At 46.6% G+C, this 21,412-nt stretch overlaps 1 pseudogene; it reads right to left on the bottom strand.

Moving 5' to 3' along the window:
* Positions 1-20,136, bottom strand: part of LOC144892707 (protein FAM200C-like) — a 133,559-nt pseudogene extending 113,423 nt beyond the window's left edge.
* Positions 20,137-21,412: the final 1,276 nt, after the last annotated feature.

Raw genomic sequence — 21,412 nt, 5'->3', positions numbered from 1 at the left:
CACTAGGTGGCCCAACGAGCGTTCCGGTCACGTGGTTATCTTGCCGTGCAAGCATCTCTGCCGTATAACGCTGCTGCTTTGTTTTCGCATGTTGGTTATTTTGGAAAATTTCTTAGTTTTAACCATGGGTCCTAAGAAATTGAGTGCCAAGGGCAGTACTGAGAAGAAGAAGAGGATGATGTGCTTGGATATAAAACACGCAATCATCAAAAAACATGAGCGAGGTGTGCGTGTTGTCGATTTGGCGAGGCAGTACGATCGTAGCAGTACGATCGAAACATTTTTAAAGGGAGGAAGAAACAAACCTCGTTGGACAGGTTTTTATTGAAATGCCCTGCAAGTGAAAGCGAGGAAAGTGTGGCGAAAAAGGCAAAAGTCATCTCCTCCACCTCCGCCAGCATCTTCGTCTGATCTTCAAGGTAAATACACTTAATAAAACCAGTTTATTTCTTTACATTGTGGCGGACACGGAAGCTCACTGGCGTGGTGACATCATTCCGCGCACCGAGTGGGCGGCGGTCACGCCGAGGGGTAGGCGTGGCCTCAGGATATACACCGGGCGCGCAGCCCGGAGCGCGCCAGTGTTACAGTGAGCTCTTGAATAAAGACTCTTACAAATTACCGCGTTGTCCGCTTCCTCCTTGTTTACAAGCAGCGCGCGTAACGCCGCTTATTATGTACAGTATATACGAGGTCGTGCTTGTTTATACATTATTTGTTATTTATAAAGTACATTTTTCTTATTTAAAAACACGTAACAAAAAAAATTGGTGTGGCTTTTTGGGGGCTGGAACAGATTAATAGCATTTCAATGCATTTTAATGGGGAAATTTAATTTGAGAAACGAGCAAATTGAGTTACGAGCTCGGTCACAGAACGAATTAAACTCGTAAGTCAGGGTTTCACTGTATATATATTATATATATATATATATAATGGTATCTGTAATCTGGTTCTCCAACCTAATGAGCGGACAGCATGACGTCATCGCCATGCATGTCCACATTGCCTGCAAAGCTCCAGAGGAACCATCCAGCAGTGCGTCATTACGGATTATAAATTCAGATACTGTCACAAGTGCATGCAAAACTCACAGTTACCGACCTGGTTTCGCCCTTGTTGGGGCTTCATCAGGGCAACGCAGTGAGGCTTTCCATACACTTGTAACTCTGTGAACCTTTCGGTTTTTATATCAGTCACTATGCGACCTTCATATCATCAGTGGAGAACCGCCAGCAAGGTGTCCCACACAGCTGCTGCTGCACCTTGCTGGGAGCGATAAGCACCGCCTGCCACACGGTAACGTTATCTCTGGTATCCACTCATCATATGGAGTCGACCTGGTTGCGGTTGGGAGTTACTAATAATGGCGGTTCTCCACTGATGATATGAAGGTCGCATAGTGACTGATATAAAAACCGAAAGGTTCACAGAGTTACAAGTGTATGGAAAGCCTCACTGCGTTGCCCTGATGAAGCCCCAACAAGGGCGAAACCAGGTCGGTAACTGTGAGTTTTGCATGCACTTGTGACAGTATCTGAATTTATAATCCGTAATGACGCACTGCTGGATGGTTCCTCTGGAGCTTTGCAGGCAATGCGGACATGCATGGCGATGACGTCATGCTGTCCGCTCATTAGGTTGGAGAACCAGATTACAGATACCATTATTAGTAACTCGCAACCGCAACCAGGTCGACTCCATATGATGAGTGGATACCAGAGATAACGTTACCGTGTGGCAGGCGGTGCTTATCGCTCCCAGCAAGGTGCAACAGCAGCTGTATGGGACACCTTGCTGGCGGTTCTCCACTGATGATATGAAGGTCGCATAGTGACATATATATATATATATATATATATATATATATATATATATATATATATATATATACATACATACATATATATGTGTATATATGTATGTATATAAGTATGTATATATGTTTGTGTATATATATTGTTGCGGAACCCAACGTCAGCCTATGGTTCCCCTTTGAGGGGGGATTAGTCCCCTCGTTTGTGACTGACCGACGTGGTCCCTGAAGCTGCACCGCGACCTCCGGAAAGGCCGGTGCACAGCCCCGTTCGTACCGCGGACAGATGTTACTTGATTGCCGAGCGGTTTAGCAACCGCAGCACGAACTGTTACCAAGACTAAACCGACCCTGAAACGTTGGCCAAAATCGTGCCACAGGTGTCCAATGAGGGAAAAGACAACAACGACGGATGTAGAGGAAAGAAAGGCAAAGGGTAAGAAATACAAATATGATTTATTTACTATTTACACAATTGAAAGCAACCAAGGAGGAGGAAGAATAAAAAAATAAAAACAGAAGAAGAAGAAGCGGAAACAGTGCACCTTAGCTTACCTATGCAGTCTTACTTAACCCAGGACAGAACAAACAAAAGACAGACTCACACGAATGGGGAATGAAGGCAGGACCAATTGGCTGGAAGGAGGGGAAGGTCCCACTGCAACCGGAGCACGGTCAGGCCGGGAGTGAGCAGCCGCTGCCCCCTTCTCGATCGGCACGTTCAGCAGCCGCTGTTCCTTCGCGGCCACGGTCGAAAACTGCCGTCGAAGCTCAAAGCTGTGGTGGTTTAAAGCTCATGGGACATCCCTCTCTCCTCTCCTGGATCACGCAGCTCGTCTCAGGTGCGTCGTGTGCTTTTTAAGCGCTCGTCCTCTGTGCTCATCTCCGTAGCTCATCTGGACTCATCTGGACTCATCTCTTGCATGTCTCTCTGGGGGAGCGTCTCGCTGCGGGTTATATAGGCCCCACCCTTCAACCTTCGCGAACCTACTCGACGGTTCTCCCCACGCCCTCTCAAAGCCAAACCCCTCGTTCTGGGTTGGTCGGCAAGGGCTGGCTCACTCCTCCCCTCTATGACGAGGTGGAGACACGCCTTTCTTCTCCGAGCCGACCGCGTGCTCAATGGAGGCAAATGCAGTTGGTAATAAACGAAAGGGGGGGATGTGCAGGGAATCTACTCCATTTGAATTCGGTGCAATGGAGTATTAATTAATGGAAGACAAAGCCTTAACCTAATACACAGAATAAGGAAATAACTGCCAACATGGAGGAAATCTATGATTGGCTAACGTGAATGTATATGACCTCACTAAGGGACGCCCTTTGACCTTTATACACAACAACTGGAGGAAGGAGGGTGATATTTTTACAATAATAAAAAAACACAATTCTCATTTCCACAACACTGCACCCTCCTCCTCTTAGGCACGCCCCGGGCCTATTACCTTTACTTTTAGTGTGGCACGTAGGTGTAGTTCCCTCTACATTTAACCTGACCCTGAGTGTGACAGTTTTAAAACACAAATAAGTATGTCCCCCTGCTGCATTGCACCCTGCCTAACAGATTTGCACCCACAGCTAACCGAATTGCGGAATGGTTTTCAAACTAAAACATGAACGATGGGGGAGCATTATTTACAGTTGACGCTATTTTATTTACAAAACGCAACCCAGGACCTGTGATTGTTATTTTGGGGGGGAGACAGCTTGCCCTGCATCGACGCACCATGAAGCACCCAAAAACGCACCAAAACACCATCAAGCACCACAAAGCACCCTTTGGTGCACAGTCATCATAGTTCAATAAAAAAACCCAAACAAACCCTTGGTGCTGGTCTTCCTCTTCAGCTCCCTCTGCTGGCCATTGGTATTCTTCCTGATGTTGTCAACTTCTTTGCTGGCGGCCTATTTGGTGGAAATAAATTTGCAAGCACAAAAACGTGTCCATTTTTTTTTTTTATGGCCCACAGGGCCGACGATTGTGGTTCACCTGTGTGGCATTGGTGCCCTGTGACCAAGGTCCGCCAGCAAGATCTCGGGCCTTCATGGCCGGTTCCAGCAGAGGGGCCATGCCCCAACCCATGGGGTCCACCACTCACCAGTGGTGCTCAGCCACAGACATGTGGTCCATAAGGTGGTGCATTGATGCAGACAGCTGGTTCCGGGAGTTTCGGGCGCACAATGGCGGACTCCCGCACGCTCCCCTCGGCGCCCAGTGGCGCACAGTCCTCATGTGGGAGACAAGGGGGGGGGGGGAGGAAAGACAGGTGAGCGAGGGGTAAGGTCACAAGGGTACACATCAAACAAGGCAATGCAAGGCGAGGTGCGTTTGGAGACGGAGCGGAGAAACGCTCGTCCCTACCGTATGTCACCCCCCCTGTCACCTACTCTACCCTTGCCCTCACCCCATATTTACAACAATCTACACATTTACAAATTCGTCACTAATGTCTCGTCTTCCCCATATTTCCCCTATACCAAATTCGTCTTCACAATCCCTCTAATTCAAAATTTGCCATCACCCAAATTCATCATCAATCCTCATAGGGAGGGAGAGATGGAACACAAAGCACAATGTCACACCCACGTCATGATGCGTCTCACAATCCAAACATTTGCACAATAAATAATCAAAACATGGCATGGTGCGGAGTTACGTTGTCACCTCAGGTGAGTGGATGCAGATGGTGCGAGGAGATTCTTAGTCCTAACTATCTTCTAAATGAAATTAACACACTTTACACTACCCGGGGTCTTTCCCTGCCAATCCATTGGCCAACTTACACTATGGGTTCTAAAAACCAATTCCCATTGACCAAACTGTGGTGCTTCTCAATTTGGGGTCTCACTCCCCCGATTCATCTCCCGGTGCCCTTGCACAATTTCCGGGCTGAGTCGTGTAGCTCTCCCAGCAGGTCTACCCACCTGCACACCTCCACCACTGTAGTTGCCACCCGAGCTTACCTAGCTCCTCACCCTAACCTATCTAACTGGGGAAGGCCCTCTGGCGCTCTCCCCACTCGGTGCCCTCTCTGGCACTGGGCTACCCGGGTCCGTCCTCCGGATCCTCGGGCCCCATCCACAACAACTCTACCGGCTCCCAGAGCCCACCTGCAGCCTCACCTGGCCGACATCCTCACAGTGGTGGAGTGCCCAATCAACTACACATACTAACAGGCTACACGCCCAGCCATTTCCACAACACTAATGCACCCATTCAACCATCATTCTTCCACCACGCACCACAGATGCCAATATCCAACCACAATTTACCTCTACCCTCTACCTAACTCTTGCACTACCCTCCCCGAGTATTCGTGATGGGGTCCATCCTCCTTTCCCCCATCCACGCCTTCGCACCATCCACTCCACTCCACAGTTTCCACCATACTCACTCCACGACCATCCATTCCATACTCCATATATTCCACACTCCATGTAATCCACACACCTGCAGTTGCACACCTGTGCAATCTCACCTGGTGCCACCTGCACCCTCTTTCCTCCCTGGACCATTTGGTCAACACAACACACATCACCATCACTCACTCGTACCCTGCTCCATACACCTGTTCAGTTGCACACCTGTGCAATCTCACTTGTTCCTCACTCACTGCTCCATACACTTCCACACTCAATACACTTTCGATTCTCAAACACACGGCATCATCTCATCTAACTACTCCCCTCTGAAACTTGCGCTTCCCAGTCGCCCCTTTAAACTATTGCGCTCCCTCGTCATTATCATCCAAACTAATCTACCTGCGTCCCCACTACAGGTATCATTGTCACTACCTAACCTTACCGTTACCTATGGTCATCTTCTCTAGATCCCTACACACGATATCCTAACCCTCCCGGGCTAGTTTTCACTGCCATAAACCCCATAACTAGTGCTCCTTTGCCCCCGTTGTGAGGGATGGCAGAGTTGCCATCCCACCACATCGGGCACCTCTCACTATCACTATCAATTTTGTTCATCCAATTCCTGCAAATCAAAAATTTTCCAATCACTGCCAATTATATTCACTTTTTTAAATTTCGGATCAAAAACACTATCATCATCACCGTCCATTAAACGTGAGCCTCGGTGCGTCGTTACATTCTCAAAGCCCGGCTTCGCACAGCCGAGCAATGAACGCGGGTGGTTTGGTCGCCTGCAGGTTGAATCCGTCCGGCATTCGGTTCGGGGGGGGGCTTGGTCGGGCCGAGATTCCACGCACCATCTCGGCGCGGCACCTTGCGGTCCCAGGCCCGATGACCGAGGGTCGCCCGGTCGGAACCCCGTCCCCACGAGGGGGCACCGGCCCGCTTCCTCCCACTCGCCCTTGAACCGGACCGGTCGCCTCACCCGACAAGGCCCGGACTCGACCGTGCGGGGCGGGGCCAGGCCCGAATCGTGCGCGATGCTCCGAAGCGGGGCGACGCAGCATCGATCCGCGCGAGGCTTCGCATCCAACAAAGCGTGCCGCGCACCGAGCGCCCGCGTCGGCTATCCATCACCCTAACTGCTAACCCGGTCAACGTCGACGCCTTACTCGCATGCCCACACGCACACGCGACCCTTTCCACACTCACAAAACCCGGCGCCTCGGCGCTTCCAGTGCATCCCACACACTCCGTCCATTCCACCACCGCACTCCCTGTTACACACCACACCTCTCGCGCACACTCGCCTTTCGCACCCTCCCTTAACACACCTCGCGCACCGTCTTGCGCACTCTCCCTCGGTACGTACTCCGTACCACTCACCATGGGCGTGCACTCTTGCATACACCCACTCACGCGCTCCGACGGGCTCTCCCACACACGTGCCACAACCAACTCAGGTGTGCTTCCTCGCACACTCTTGCCGTTCATCCCAAGCATGCTTCCTCACACCCGCTCCTCCACCAACTCACTCTCACCCTCGCACGTACACTCCGTGCACTCCGACGTGCATTCCCGCTCGCACTCGGTTTTACACTCGCGCTTCGATGTGCTCTCTCGCACTCGCGCCACTACCAACTCACTCTCTGTGTCACACTCCGTACACTCTGCTTCACACAGACCCTCTGACGTGCATTCACGCTCGCACTCGGTTTCACACTCGCGCTCCGATGTGCTCTCTCGCACTCGCGCCACCACCAACTCACTCTCCGTGTCACACTCCGTACACCCCGACGTGCATTCTCGCTCGCACTCGGTTTCACACTCGTGCTCCGATGTGCCCTCTCGCACTCGCGCCACCACCAACTCACTCTCCGGGTCACTCTCACACTCGCACGTACACTCCGTCGTGCATTCCCGCTCGCACTCGGTTTCACTCCCACACTTTATAACACGCTCGCTCTTTGACGCACACTTTTTTTCCACAAGCGTGCCATTTCCACTCACACCGGACCCTTCACCAATGCCCGGGTGCCATATTGATCCCAATCGCGCGACAATTATCTTCGCGCTAAACATCCTCTTACAAAATCTCCCTGCACCACATACAGCCCGTCTCACCTTCGGGGTTCTTCTTCCTCCCTGCACCAACACCTGCAAATCTTTAAGGATTATTAAGCACAGCATCGTGATGTGAGCACGGACTTTGCACGGATTCCATTTCTCCCTCCAATTCCCGGGCTACCTCCGTCGTCTCTTCAATTTTAACTATACCCAGCACTTTTTCTTTATTCACCTCGACGACCGCTGGCTTTAATAAAATTCCCTCTTCTACCTCAACGGTCGCCGGCTGCCCCATACCCCGGGTCGCGATCTCTATCCCGTCATTTTACCTGCGCTTTTCTCCGCTTCGCTCAACCAGCGCTTCTCAACCTGCTTTACCTCATCGTGCACCCTTGGGACCTGCTCGCCCGATCTGCCCCCAAGGTTCTCCCCCACTGCCAAATTGGTCCCCATCTTCCTTTTTGACTCTGCATTCATTTCTTTTAGTTCCTTCATCATTTGAACACCCATGTCGTTAATTTTCCTGGTGGATATGAGCCCCTGGGCATACATTTTGTTTTCCTCATTCCATTGGGTCAAAGATTTCGACAAATTTGAAAAAAATGGATCCCAGACCGCTGACAACGCGGGCTCGACTGCCACAACCATGTGCGAAGCGCCACCATTTTGTGCACCTGATACCCCCGTGACCGCACCTTCTTTGCTCTCCTCCATTTCTTCCCTGTGGTCCAGGGTTACCCCTAACCCCTCTTCTAGTTCCCCCACCAGCATCCCTTCGCCTTGACCATCCATGGCACGATTTTAAATTTCAGATGTTATAAAATACAATTTTTGGGCCACTCGTAATTTGAGCGCGCTAAGCGCTTCAGGCCCGTATCCCCCTCCTGACACCAATTGTTGCGGAACCCAACGTCAGCCTATGGTTCCCCTTTGAGGGGGGATTAGTCCCCTCGTTTGTGACTGACTGACGTGGTCCCTGAAGCTGCACCGCGACCTCCGGAAAGGCCGGTGCACAGCCCCGTTCGTACCGCGGACAGATGTTACTTGATTGCCGAGCGGTTTAGCAACCGCAGCACGAACTGTTACCAAGACTAACCCGACCCTGAAACGTTGGCCAAAATCGTGCCACAGGTGTCCAATGAGGGAAAAGACAACAACGACGGATGTAGAGGAAAGAAAGGCAAAGGGTAAGAAATACAAATATGATTTATTTACTATTTACACAATTGAAAGCAACCAAGGAGGAGGAAGAATAAAAAAATAAAAACAGAAGAAGAAGAAGCGGAAACAGTGCACCTTAGCTTACCTATGCAGTCTTACTTAACCCAGGACAGAACAAACAAAAGACAGACTCACACGAATGGGGAATGAAGGCAGGACCAATTGGCTGGAAGGAGGGGAAGGTCCCACTGGAACCGGAGCACGGTCAGGCCGGGAGTGAGCAGCCGCCGCCCCCTTCTCGATCGGCACATTCAGCAGCCGCCGTTCCTTCGCGGCCACGGTCGAAAACTGCCGTCGAAGCTCAAAGCTGTGGTGGTTTAAAGCTCATGGGACATCCCTCTCTCCTCTCCTGGATCACGCAGCTCGTCTCAGGTGCGTCGCGTGCTTTTTAAGCGCTCGTCCTCTGTGCTCATCTCCGTAGCTCATCTGGACTCATCTCTTGCGCGTCTCTCTGGGGGACTCAGCACTCATCTCAGGCGCATCTCTCTCGGGGAGCGTCCCACTGCGGGTTATATAGGCCCCGCCCTTCAACCTTCGCGAACCTACTCGACGGTTCTCCCCATGCCCTCTCAAAGCCAAACCCCTCGTTCTGGGTTGGTCGGCAAGGGCTGGCTCACTCCTCCCCTCTATGACGAGGTGGAGACACGCCTTTCTTCTCCGAGCCGACCGCGTGCTCAATGGAGGCAAATGCAGTTGGTAATAAACGAAAGGGGGGGATGTGCAGGGAATCTACTCTATTTGAATTCGGTGCAATGGAGTATTAATTAATGGAAGACAAAGCCTTAACCTAATACACAGAATAAGGAAATAACTGCCAACAAGGAGGAAATCTATGATTGGCTAACGTGATTGTATATGACCTAACTAAGGGACGCCCTTTGACCTTTATACACAACAACTGGAAGAAGGAGGGTGATATTTTTACAACAATAAAAAAACACAATTCTCTTTTCCACAATATATATATATATATATATATATATATATATATATATATATATATATATATATATACAGACTTGGCATTTAATATGGAATATTTTTTTTGTGGGGGTGAACTTACTTTTCAAGATGACTTAGAACCAAAAGTTCATTGGAATTATGTTTAAATTATTCTAGAGTTTGTTAATGTGACCTTTGAAAGAAACAAAAACCACATTTGACATTTCGAAGCAAATAAATTGATCCTTGAAAGTGATGTAAACTGATATCGAACTCAATTCACGCACAGTACTGTGTTGAACTTCTGTACATTTTCCAGAAGTATCTCTTTATTTTGCACATTAGCCAAAAAAAATTTCAAAAAAAACAAAAGCTATTTTATGACTGGGATTACGGACAGTAAAATTACAGTTCAGTACTTCGTGTAACCCCCATGAGCATTCAGGAGAGCACGTACACGTCGAGGCATGCTGTTCACGAGATTTGCCAAGGTTTGGACAGGAATCGCTTGCCATGCAGTGACAACAGTCTGCTGCAATTCATGCACAGAGGTCGGCTGCTGGTCCAAGTTGTCGATTTGACGCGTTAATTCTGCCCACAAGTTCTCATTCGGATTCATATCCGGGGACATGGCAGGCCACTCCATATGCTCTACACCACGGTCAGCAAGAAAGTGTTGGATCATGCGAGCATGATGAGGCCGTGCATTGTCATCTTGGAAGACAAAGTTTCCTCGAAAGGTTGCACGAGCAAATGGAAGCAATGTTTCTTCCAGAATGACCCTGTACTTGATCTGGTTCAGGTTTCCATTCAGAACAACCAGGTCAGTTTTTCCCCCTGCATGAAAAGCAGCCCAAACGGTCACCCCACCACCTCCAGCTTGGACTCTTGGTACTATACAATCTTCGTTGTGGGCTTCATGCACTTGTCTGTGCACTCGGACGCGGCCATCTTGACGATAGACCAGAAATCTAGACTCGTCACTGAAGGTCACGTGATTCCAGTGTCCTGGCTGCCATTGACGGTGCTCTCTGGCCCACTGCAATCAGCGCTGGCTGTATTGTCTGGTCAGGCGTGGCTTTCTCAGGGGACGCCTGGCACGATAGCCTGCTTGAACAAGTCGTTGGTTGACTAGCCTTCTGGATACAGGCACATTTGTCAGTTGCTGCCACTCAGCCCGAAGCCGATTAGCTGACTTGGTACGGCCATTGCAGACTAACCGGTGCAGCTGGCGATCATCTCTCCTTGTGGTTCTACGTGGACGTCCTGGCCTCGGTATTGGAGTAGGGACACCCCTCTGAGCATTTCGTTTCAGGATCTTTGACACCTGACCTTGAGTGATGCCATACTGCCGAGCAATAGCACGCTGTTTCATGCCAGAATTTCGTAAAGCCACCACTCCATGACAAACAGCATTGTCGAGTTGACGGACCATCTCCAGAGGAAGCGGCTATAACTTTTGTAGACGAGCAGCAGTTGTTTTCCACTAAAACAGAACACAACAACCCTTATATACCCGATTGTGAAGCCAATCGTCAAATGTACCTGTCCTTACATTTTGTCATGCCACCTGTGATATAATCCTCTTATTGACTTCTTGCTGCGAAAGGCAATCAGTGACATGGTTCTTTCAACAAAGACATCACCGAAGGGTAAAAGAAACACTCAAGATTGATATACTGAGTTCAGAAAGTAAACCCAAGTCAAGAAAAAAAATATATTCCATATTAAATGCCAAGTCTGTATATACAGACTTGGCATTTAATATGGAATTTTTTTTTGTGGGGGTGAACTTACTTTTCAAGATGTCTTAGAACCAAAAGTTCACTTAGTAAGGGCATTTTATGAGATATTTCACAAATCTGTTAACTAAATTGTTACCAAAAAATTTCTTCACCAATATGTTTGTAAAGGTGTGTAATAACATGTGTTAAAATGTTGAAGTTCAACTCCCGTGGGAAACCCAGAAAAAAAGCTGTTGAATTCGGGTACCGAAAAATTTTTTTCGAGAATTTTTTTTTTTTTTATCGGCCCTTAAGTAACTTATGAGGGGTCAAATAAGGGTTTTTCATGATTCTGAGTTGATTGTTAACATTTATATTTTCACTTTTACATTTACACACAAAGTAGCTTTTATTTCACATACATATATAATACTCAAGAGTTATTTCTCATTCACAATGTCAGAAGTTTCAACAGTCATTGTCTATGTCTTCTTCAGACTCAACAACATCATGACTGCAGTTTCTTCATGTAATGCCATTACAGACTCCACAGGCCGAGATGCACGTGACCCCATTCTTCTTGCAGCTGCATCGCCGGTTGCTGCAATCTCCATGACAATTACAGCTCGTGAACTGCAATAGCTCCTCAGGAGCCGTGGGGTCCAGTGTTGGAACTGGCTCATACCCATGCACACCTATTGTCCATCCATAGTCACTGGGGTTCAGAGACATGCTCTGTAGAAGGATCCAGTCCCGGGTCTGCAGGTAGGCATGGAGTGAATGTTGTGCAGCTGCACCCTCTGTTGGAGGTAGAGTCTCTGGTTTGATCACTCCTGCCGCTGCCTTCCTTGAGAACATGTTGTACCGAATTTCACCCAATGTAGTATCTCGTCCATGGTAAATGTACTTGAAAATCGCAGTACCCGCATTAGGGTCTCCTTCAATAACTGGGAGGAACTCGATCTGTGTGCTCTGCTTTGCATCATTAGCATGGATTCTCTTAATCCAGCCATTCCAGTTGGAGTGTGGGAACTCAGGATCGTTGGCTTTGATCACCCACCCCGCTGCCCAGAGTGTGTCACCTGGAGTGAGGAGTGGCTGATCATGAGCCAGGGAGGAGGAAAGCTCAGCGAGGGGGAGAAACATGATCGCGTTCGTTCCTATCTGTTTCCTGTTCGTAAATGGAACAAGTGAATCCTCTTGGATTGCGCTGAGGTTCGGGCATGGAATTTCTAGGAGGAAGTATAATTTGTATGCAATGAAAGTACATGTAATATGGGATCGAGTAAGCTTCACCAGTGCGCGTGCGCGAATTTACGTCACGTCGGCAGCGAGAAGGCGTTCCCCAACACGAACCAATCAGGAACTGCCACGCCCGCTTATATGATCTCAGAATTCCTGTGACAGGAATTAGCGTTACACTGGCTGGAAGTCATTCGCTAGAGGCGCTTCCTCAGCGCCAATCACCAGTGCGCGTGCGCGAATTTACGTCACGTCGGCAGCGAGAAGGCGTTCCCCAACACGAACCAATCAGGAACTGCCACGCCCACTTATATGATCTCAGAATTCCTGTGACAGGAATTAGCGTTACACTGGCTGGAAGTCAATCGCTAGAGGCGCTTCCTCAGCGCCAATAATCTTTACTTCAGTTCCTCTCAGGATCTTAGCTTTGTCGAGTGCCTTCAACTTCACCCGGGGGAAAGCTGCTGTTGTCTGTGGATCTGGCAAAGGTGGTGCCGGAGAGGTGACTTCGATCCAACCCATTGAGTGAAAGGGAGTGTTTCCGTGAATAGAGACAATGTTTAAATCTATATTGTCTCCAACAAACTGAGTGACTGCATTGTTTGTTTCCCCAACCTCCATAAAGACCACCTGATCATTACTTGACAATTCACTTTCACTGGCTGGCACTTTGGCTGTCATCACTGATTGATCCTCAAGTGCAGCATCAACCGCAACCTCATCATTGATCTGTTCATCGGTTTCCTCCACAATGGTGTCAAGAGTGCCAGAAGTATCTGGAACATCATCTCCACTCCTACTATTAAGGAAGCAGTATTTGTAGTTTTGTGTCTCCGTGTAAGACTCAGTGTATCCCAGCCGGTGGAACTTGTTGAGCATCCATTTTGACCCAAATCTATGATCAAGTTGTATGGCAAGCCCCATTTGGTGTGGCAATACTCCAGACCGAGGTCGACAGGCCTTAATAAAATTCTGCCCCCAAACGGCAACTCTTTCGTCTGTCTTGACAATCGGTCTCAAGAACATCTGAAGGCTTGCAGGAACAAGTGTCAGCTGACTATCGATGTCAGTCATACTGTGTGTGGTGGGGTATGACTTTGGACCTAAATCAATCAAGGCAATATCATTGGATATGAACTTGAGTGCCGTCTTTATGATCTGAGTCTTCTCATCTCCATGGTCAAGATTAGCATGATGCTGTCGCAGAATATTGTCGGTGCCATCTTTGAGACAGAGTACATCTGCCCTTCTTTCCTGTGTTGTGAAATACAAGGTGTCTTCGTATTTCTCTAGAAGTTTTATCTTTAGCCAATGCTTTGAATAAGAAAGGCTCTTCTCTGGTGACTGATCAAACTCCTGCAGCTTTTCATGGACTTGGTCCATGTTCATTACCCCATGCTCTAATTCTGGGTCTAACCATTCGCAGAATTCAATAAAAACTGCCTCTCGCTCCTCATCAATACTCCTCTGTCCTCTCTTCCTTTTTCCTTCCTCATCAGTCTTGGACAAACTGTCACCTCTCACAAACATAAGTTTGCATCGCAAATGGTACAGTGTTTCTTCTGCTACCAAGTCGTTGATCCCTTCCAGGCGTCCAGTGACTTCAGTGCCCCAGTCATCCCCGCGACTCCGTGCTGTCTTCAGCAAGCTTGCCTTCAGTGTATCTGCAGTCAAATTATCTGGCACTCTGTATTTCTTTCTAACTTGTGCTGGATTATTTTTGTAGAGCTGGGCTGGTTGGTTGCAAAGAATGCATACATCCTTATACAGGAGGTCAACTGACTGTGATCTTCTAGAACTGCAGCCAGTTGATGAACTGAACTCACAAGTAGTGCGTCTTCTCTTCAACTTTGATGACTCTTTCTCTGCCTTTGCTGCTTGAGCTGACTTCTTGGTGGTTGCAACAAAGTTGTTGTACAGATCATTTTTACACTTCTGGTGGTACCTCAGTTTTCCTTCCTTTTGAGCCTCCTTCATACGTTCCACAACAGTAACATTTTCGACAGTTTCTGCTTGTTTCAATAAAGTTGAGTATCCCTTTGGAGTTGCCTGTATGAGCCTTTCAGCTGGTGTATCCGAGCGTGCACAGATGAAGCAATTGAGCACAGGTGGAGTAACGTCTTCATCCATATTGCTAGACTCCATGTCCTGCAAAAAAGAAAATGAGATATATTTAGAAATTATTTTTCCACAAAGGAGTGTCTGTGGTGAAATATAAATGTTAACAATCAACTCAGAATCATGAAAAACCCTTATTTGACCCCTCATAAGTTACCTAAGGGCCGATTAAAAAAAATAAAAATTCTCGAAAATAATTTTTCGGTACCCGAATTCAACAGCTTTTTTTCTGGGTTTCCCACGGGAGTTGACCTTCAACATTTTAACACATGGTATTACACACCTTTACAAACATATTGGTGAAGAAAATTTTTGGTAACAATTTAGTTAACAGATTTTCATATGTTTCCCTTACTAATTGGAATTATGTTGAAATTATTCTAGATTTTGTTAATGTGACATTTAAAAGAAACAAAAACCACATTTGACATTTCGAAACAAATAAATTGATCCTTGAAAGTGATGTAAACTGATATCGAACTCAATTCATGGACAGTACTGTGTTAAACTTCTGTACGTTTTCCAGAAGTATCTCTTTATTTTGCACATTAGCCAAGTTTTTTTTAACAAAAACAAAAGTTAAATTATGACTGGGATTACGGACAGTAAAATTACAGTTCAGTACTTCGTGTAACCCCCACGAGCATTCAGGAGAGCACGTACACGTTGAGGCATGCTGTTCACGAGATTTGCCGAGGTTTGGACAGGAATCGCTTGCCATGCAGTGACAATAGCCTGCTGCAATTCACGCACAGAGGTCGGCTGCTGGTCCAAGTGGTCGATTTGATGCGTTAATTCTGCCCACAATTTCTCTATCGGATTCATATCCGGGGACATGGCAGGCCACTCCATATGCTCTACACCACGGTCAGCAAGAAAGTGTTGGATCATGCGAGCACGATGAGGCCGTGCATTGTCATCTTGGAAGACAAAGTTTCCTCGAAAGGCTGCACGAGCAAATGGAAGCAATGTTTCTTCCAGAATGGCCCTGTACTTGAACTGGTTCAGGTTTCCATTCAGAACAACCAGGTCAGTTTTGCCCCCTGCCTGAAAAGCAGCCCAAACGGTCACCCCACCACCTCCAGCTTGGACTCTTGGCACTATACAATCTTTGTTGTAGGCTTCATGCACTTATCTGCACACTCGGACGTGGCCATCTTGACGATGGACCAGAAATCTAGACTCGTCACTGAAGATCACGTGATTCCAGTGTCCTGGCTGCCATTGACGGTGCTCTCTGGCCTACTGCAATCGGCGCTGGCGGTGTTGTCTGGTCAGGCGTGGCTTTCTCAGGGGACGCCTGGCACGATAGCCTGCTTGAAACAGTCGTTGGTTGACTAGCCTTCTGGATACAGGCACATTTGTCAGTTGCTGCCACTCAGCCCTAAGCTGATTAGCTGACTTGGTACGGCCATTGCGGAATAACCGGTGCAGCTGGCGATCATCCCTCCTTGTGGTTGTGCGGGGACGTCCTGGCCTCGGTATTGGAGTCGGGACTCCCCTCTGAGCATTTCGTTTCAGGATCTTTGACACCTGACCTTGAATGATGCCATACTTCCGAGCAATAGCACGCTGTTTCATGCCGTAATTTCGTAAAGCCACCACTCCATGACAAACAGCATTGTCTAGTTGACGGACCATCTCCAGAGGAAGCGGAAATAACTTTTGGAGACGTGCAGCAGTTGTTTTCCACTAATACAGAACGCAACAACCCTTGTATACCCGACTGTGAAGCCAATCATCAAATGCACCTGTCCGTACATTTTGCCACGCCACCTGTGATATAATCCTGTTGTTGACTTCTTGCTGCGACAGATAATCAGTGACATGGTTCTTTTAACAAATAAATCACCAAAGTGTAAAAGAAACTCACCAGATTGATATACTGAGTTAAGAAAGTAAACCCAAGTCAAGAAAAAATATATATTCCATTTTAAATGCCAAGTCTGTATATATATATATATATATATATATATATATATATATATATATATATATATTGTTGTGGATATGAGGATTGTGTGTTTTTTATTGTGTTTTTTTTATTATTATTGCTTTATTCTGGACCCTCCTGCCTCCAGTGTTGTATAAAGGTCAAAGGGCGTCCCATAATTAGGTCATAAGCATACACGTCAGCCATTCATAGATTTCCCCCTTGTTGATAGTTATATCTTTATTATGTGTATTAGGGTAAGGCCTTGTCTTCCATTAAGATGACACTCCATTGCACCAAGTGAAATAGAGTAGATTCCTTTCATTCCCCATTCCCACTCCCAAAAACCTTCATTGCCAAGCCTCGATTGCCAATTACATCCCCTCCAAAACCACCATTGAACATATGCTCGGGTCGGGGAAGAATGGCGTGCCCACCCGTCGTCATCAAGGGCGGAGCCAGAGGGTCGCGCGACCAACCAGGGCCGAGGTGAGCACACCGATGGGCGTGTCCTGAAGGCCGGCGGCTTGATCGCCTGATGCGCTATAAAAGCACGCGCGCAAGGACCAAGAGGGTGGTTGTTGAGTGCAGTAGTTGGACAGGGAGACGTGCAGGTTGTTGAGTGCAGTAGTTGGACAGGGAGACGTGCAAGTTGTTGAAGTGCAGTGGTTGGACCAAGCAAAGGAGTGGTTGCGTTAAGAAGTTGGACAGGGAGACGTGCAAGTTGTTGAGTTGAGTGGTTGGACCAGATGAGCTTTGACAAGACGAGAGAGACGAGTCCTGAAAAGAGCACGCGACGTCCACACAGCCGCAGCAGCAACAGCCACAGCAGCAACAACAGCAGCTTGGGGCCTGGACGGCAGTTTTTAGCAGGGCCGCGAAGGAACGGCGGCTGCGAAACACGCCGATCGTGCTGCAGGACCCGTTGGACCTTCCTCTCCCTCCAGCCATCCACCTCCTGCCTTTCCATCCTTTTGTGTACGTGAGTTTGTTCCGTGTGTCTTGTCCCTGGGTATTTAATTAAGCTTGTATAAGTTAATAATTGCACTGTGTCTCTAATATCTTTTGTAAATTATTTTCTTATCTTTCCTTCTTCCTTGGTTACTTTGAGCGTGTATATAATAGGAATAAATTTAGTGGTATTTCCAACCTTTTGGTTTTCTTCTTCTTCTTCTTCACATCCGTGTCGCCTTTGTCTTTTCCCTATTGACTACCTGTGGCGCGATCCGGCCAACGTTCAGGAATCGGGTTAGTCGGGGTAACTGTTCGGCCGCGGTGCCATCCGCTCGGCAAACCAACATCTTATCCGCGGTCCATAACAAAATCACCAAAGTGTAAAAGAAACTCACCAGATTGATATACTGAGTTAAGAAAGTGGGAGAGGTATAAACATATGGACACTGCCAGGACTTCCAGGAAAGAAGTTGGAATTTCAAACAAGGTGGATCTGGGGTGAATTAGTGGGGGTAGAAAAGATCAAGGTTTTGGATGGGGGAAGATAAGAGATGGTGTCTCCCATCTCTTCGAATGCATTACTCCCTGTCGTAATGTTCGAATGCATTACTCCCTGTCGGGAGTAATAAATAAAGTTTCTTTATTTTCACATTAAAAAAAAAAACATGTTTATGGAAACAATAATTATAATGCATAGTGTTTGCTGAAAAGTCACTTTGTTGAAGTAGATTACAGTACAATAATAACTTTTGTCGAAAAACACTACATATAGTACTACATAATAGTACATACAGGCATTTCTAGTGGCTCTTTTGTTGTTGTTTTTCATCAATGATGATACTGACAGTGACATGTCGTCACTTGCATCCAAACCGTTCCTGGGCTTTGTTTTGATGTGTAGGAGTGTTGAAAAACCTGTCTCGCACAAATAGGTGGTCGCAAATGGCACGAGAATCTCCAGAGCTCCCTCTGCTAACTGTGGAAACGTTTTGAATTGTGCACACCAGAATATCTCTAGCTTTGTTGATTCAAACTCCATTCGGATTTTTTCATTGGCCTTCAGCTCAACAAGATCATCTTTCAATATATCACTATCATCCATGGAATCCAGGTTGAGAATCATCTTGCATTATATCACTATCATCCATGGAATCCAGGTTGAGAATCATCTTGCATTATATCACTATCATCCATGGAATCCAGGTTGAGAATCATCTTGCATTATATCACTATCATCCATGGAATCCAGGTTGAGAATCATCTTGCATTATATCACTATCATCCATGGAATCCAGGTTCAAAATAAATGGATCCCTTATCCATCACTGTGCAATAGAAACCTCTCCATGGTGAAAGTATCCTTGGAAGGACTGAATCAGCACCTGCAAATGTTCTTTCACTTCAGTCACGATGGATTGGTCTTTTTTCGCATTAGCAGCGTCATCAAGTTCAGGAAAGTTTGCAAAATTCCCATTCTCAATGCGCTGCATCCAAATTGGAAGTTTTTGGGTGAAGGCAGACACCTTTTCCCTGGCAGTGATCATGTTCATCCCTGTTCCTTGGATGCAGGTGTTCAAACCCTTGAGGTATGTGATTATGTATGCCAGGGACAAAAGTGAACTCCCTATTTTCAAAGTGGTCAGCAATGTCATTCTCTTGATTTCTAAGAAACTGCTTGATTTCTTCGTGCAGTTCGAAAACACGAGTAAGCACCCGGCCATGGGAAAGCCATCTCACTTCTGTGTGGAAAAGAAGAACACTATGTTCAGCTCCAATTTCTTCACAAAAAACTTTGAAGAGACGGTGATTCAGGGGTCGTCCTCTGATAAAATTTACTGCACGCACAGCAATTGACAAAACATTATTCAGGTGTTCTGGCAGCGTCTTCATGGCAAGTGCATGACGATGCAACACACAGTGCGTGACAGTGACATGGGGCATCTCCTTCTTCACGAGGGTAGCAAAGCCTGATTTGTTTCCTAGCCTGAGCTCCATCAGTGCAAAGTGACCCACACACGTTGAGAGTCATCACATGCTTCAAGAAGAAATCTTTCACGAGATTGAACACATCGATTGCTTTTGTGGTTGTTGTCAGGGGTTCACAAAACAAGAATTCTTCCATCACTTCTTTCTCCTTCACGTTCCGCACAAATAGCAACAACTGACTACAAAAACTGACATCAGTTGACTCATCTAACTGAAGACTCATTTTGACAGGACTAGCTTTGATGTCTGCGATCACCTGCTGAAAAACATCTCTACTCATGTCTCCAATCCTGGAACGGATAATGTCGTTTGACAAGGGTACCTGTTGAAGTTTATTTTGTGCCTCGGTCCCCAACACGACTTTTGCCATTTCTAGTGCACAAGGTTTCACCAGTTCATCAGCAATTGTATGAGGCTCTTTTTTTTTTGGCACACAAGAGAGCAACTTGATAAGATGCTTGCAACATTGCAACATTGCTTGCAACTTGCAACAATGGCTTCTCAATCGTCACGAATCCTTGCATTGGCAGGGTACCGCCACGATCAAATCATTCCCTCTTGATCTTCAAGCTGTTAAAGTCATGCCCAGAATTTGTACCTCCATGCCGAATGTTGAAATGCTCTTTAAATCTTGAAGGTTTGAGATTTGCATTTGTAAATACCGTGTTGCACAGTATGCACTGCGGTCGCTGAGTTCCATCCTTTTCTGTCAGACAGGTGAAACCGTAACAAACGTAGTCGTCATTCCACTTGCGTTTCTTGGACATGGTAAGTCAGATTTGATTCTATATAAAAATACATTAAAAAGACAAAATTAAAATTAGCTACACTTATGGTTATTACTTCAGAAAATAATACATGTTGTCATTTTTTAATTGTAAGTGCTCATTCATATCTTTTTATGATATAATATTTGCTTATAATTGAATAAAAATATTTTTAAAAGCTAAAATAATTATGAACACCTTAAGTCCTAAATCAATATTTTTTTAAAGCCCAAACCGTTTTTTTTTTTGTTTGTTTTTTTGTATACAACATCGAGGCTCGTGTAAGAGCTAACATTGATCACAAAAAGACAAACTGACACATATAACACACATATCTTACTATAATTCACCAAATGTCCGTCCGTCTGTCTGTCTGTCCGTCCGTCCGTCCGTTCAAAGGTACCGCAAAAACGGCTGAACTGATCCAACGATATTTTGGGTGGGTAATCCTGGGATCCTCTGGAGTAAAATAGGCTATATTGTTTTTACAATTTCAGCTTTGAACTCCAGCATTTTCAGATTTGGACTCCCGCATAACGTTATTTTCCCGGGTGCCGCACAAACGGCTGCACCGATCACTGCACAGCTGCACCGATCGGCTGCACCGATCGGACAAGGTGACCTCGGACAAAGACCTTTTATAAGGACATGGGTTGAATCCCTGCTGGAGAGAATGCCAACCCCCTCCCTGCCATCACGGTCATCTCTCCAACTCACAATCCCATGAGACATGCGGAAAGGACGACCCAAAAGATATTATCTTCTTTTTGATTCGTATATAAACATCATTAAAAGTAAATAATGACCTTGGCAAAGTTCAAACGACGTGAGTTTACTCTCTACATGAGAGAATTCCCCATAGCTATTTGGGCGGTGTATAAGTTAACAGATTGCTGTCTCCATCAATCTTGCCAAGGCAGTAACACCTGTTGGCTCAAAATCCTTTTAACTGTTGACTTGGTAGTTTTTACAATGAAGGAAACACGTATGGGGAGTACATACGACATAGCGATTGTGAATGTGACAGCTCTGAGGCGTCTTTCGCTTCGCATCGAATTATTCATTGCATTCATTCATTCATTTAATGATCATTACGTTCATTCTTATGCTCATTAAACGTTCATTAAACATTAAACGTTCATTGAACAATTACGAAAATAAAAACGAAAAACATTACTGTCATGTATGAAGGTGCAAATATTCGCCGTTTTATCTGGACACCGTGACCACGGGTTTATTTCCATTCCCAGAAGTTACGGTCCAACTCGGATGGCGC

The sequence above is a fragment of the Myxine glutinosa genome, chromosome 6 (assembly GCF_964187855.1).
Source record: "Myxine glutinosa chromosome 6, kmMyxGlut1.1, whole genome shotgun sequence".
Lineage (NCBI taxonomy): Eukaryota > Metazoa > Chordata > Myxini > Myxiniformes > Myxinidae > Myxine > Myxine glutinosa.
This window is presented reverse-complemented; position numbering and strand designations above follow the sequence as displayed.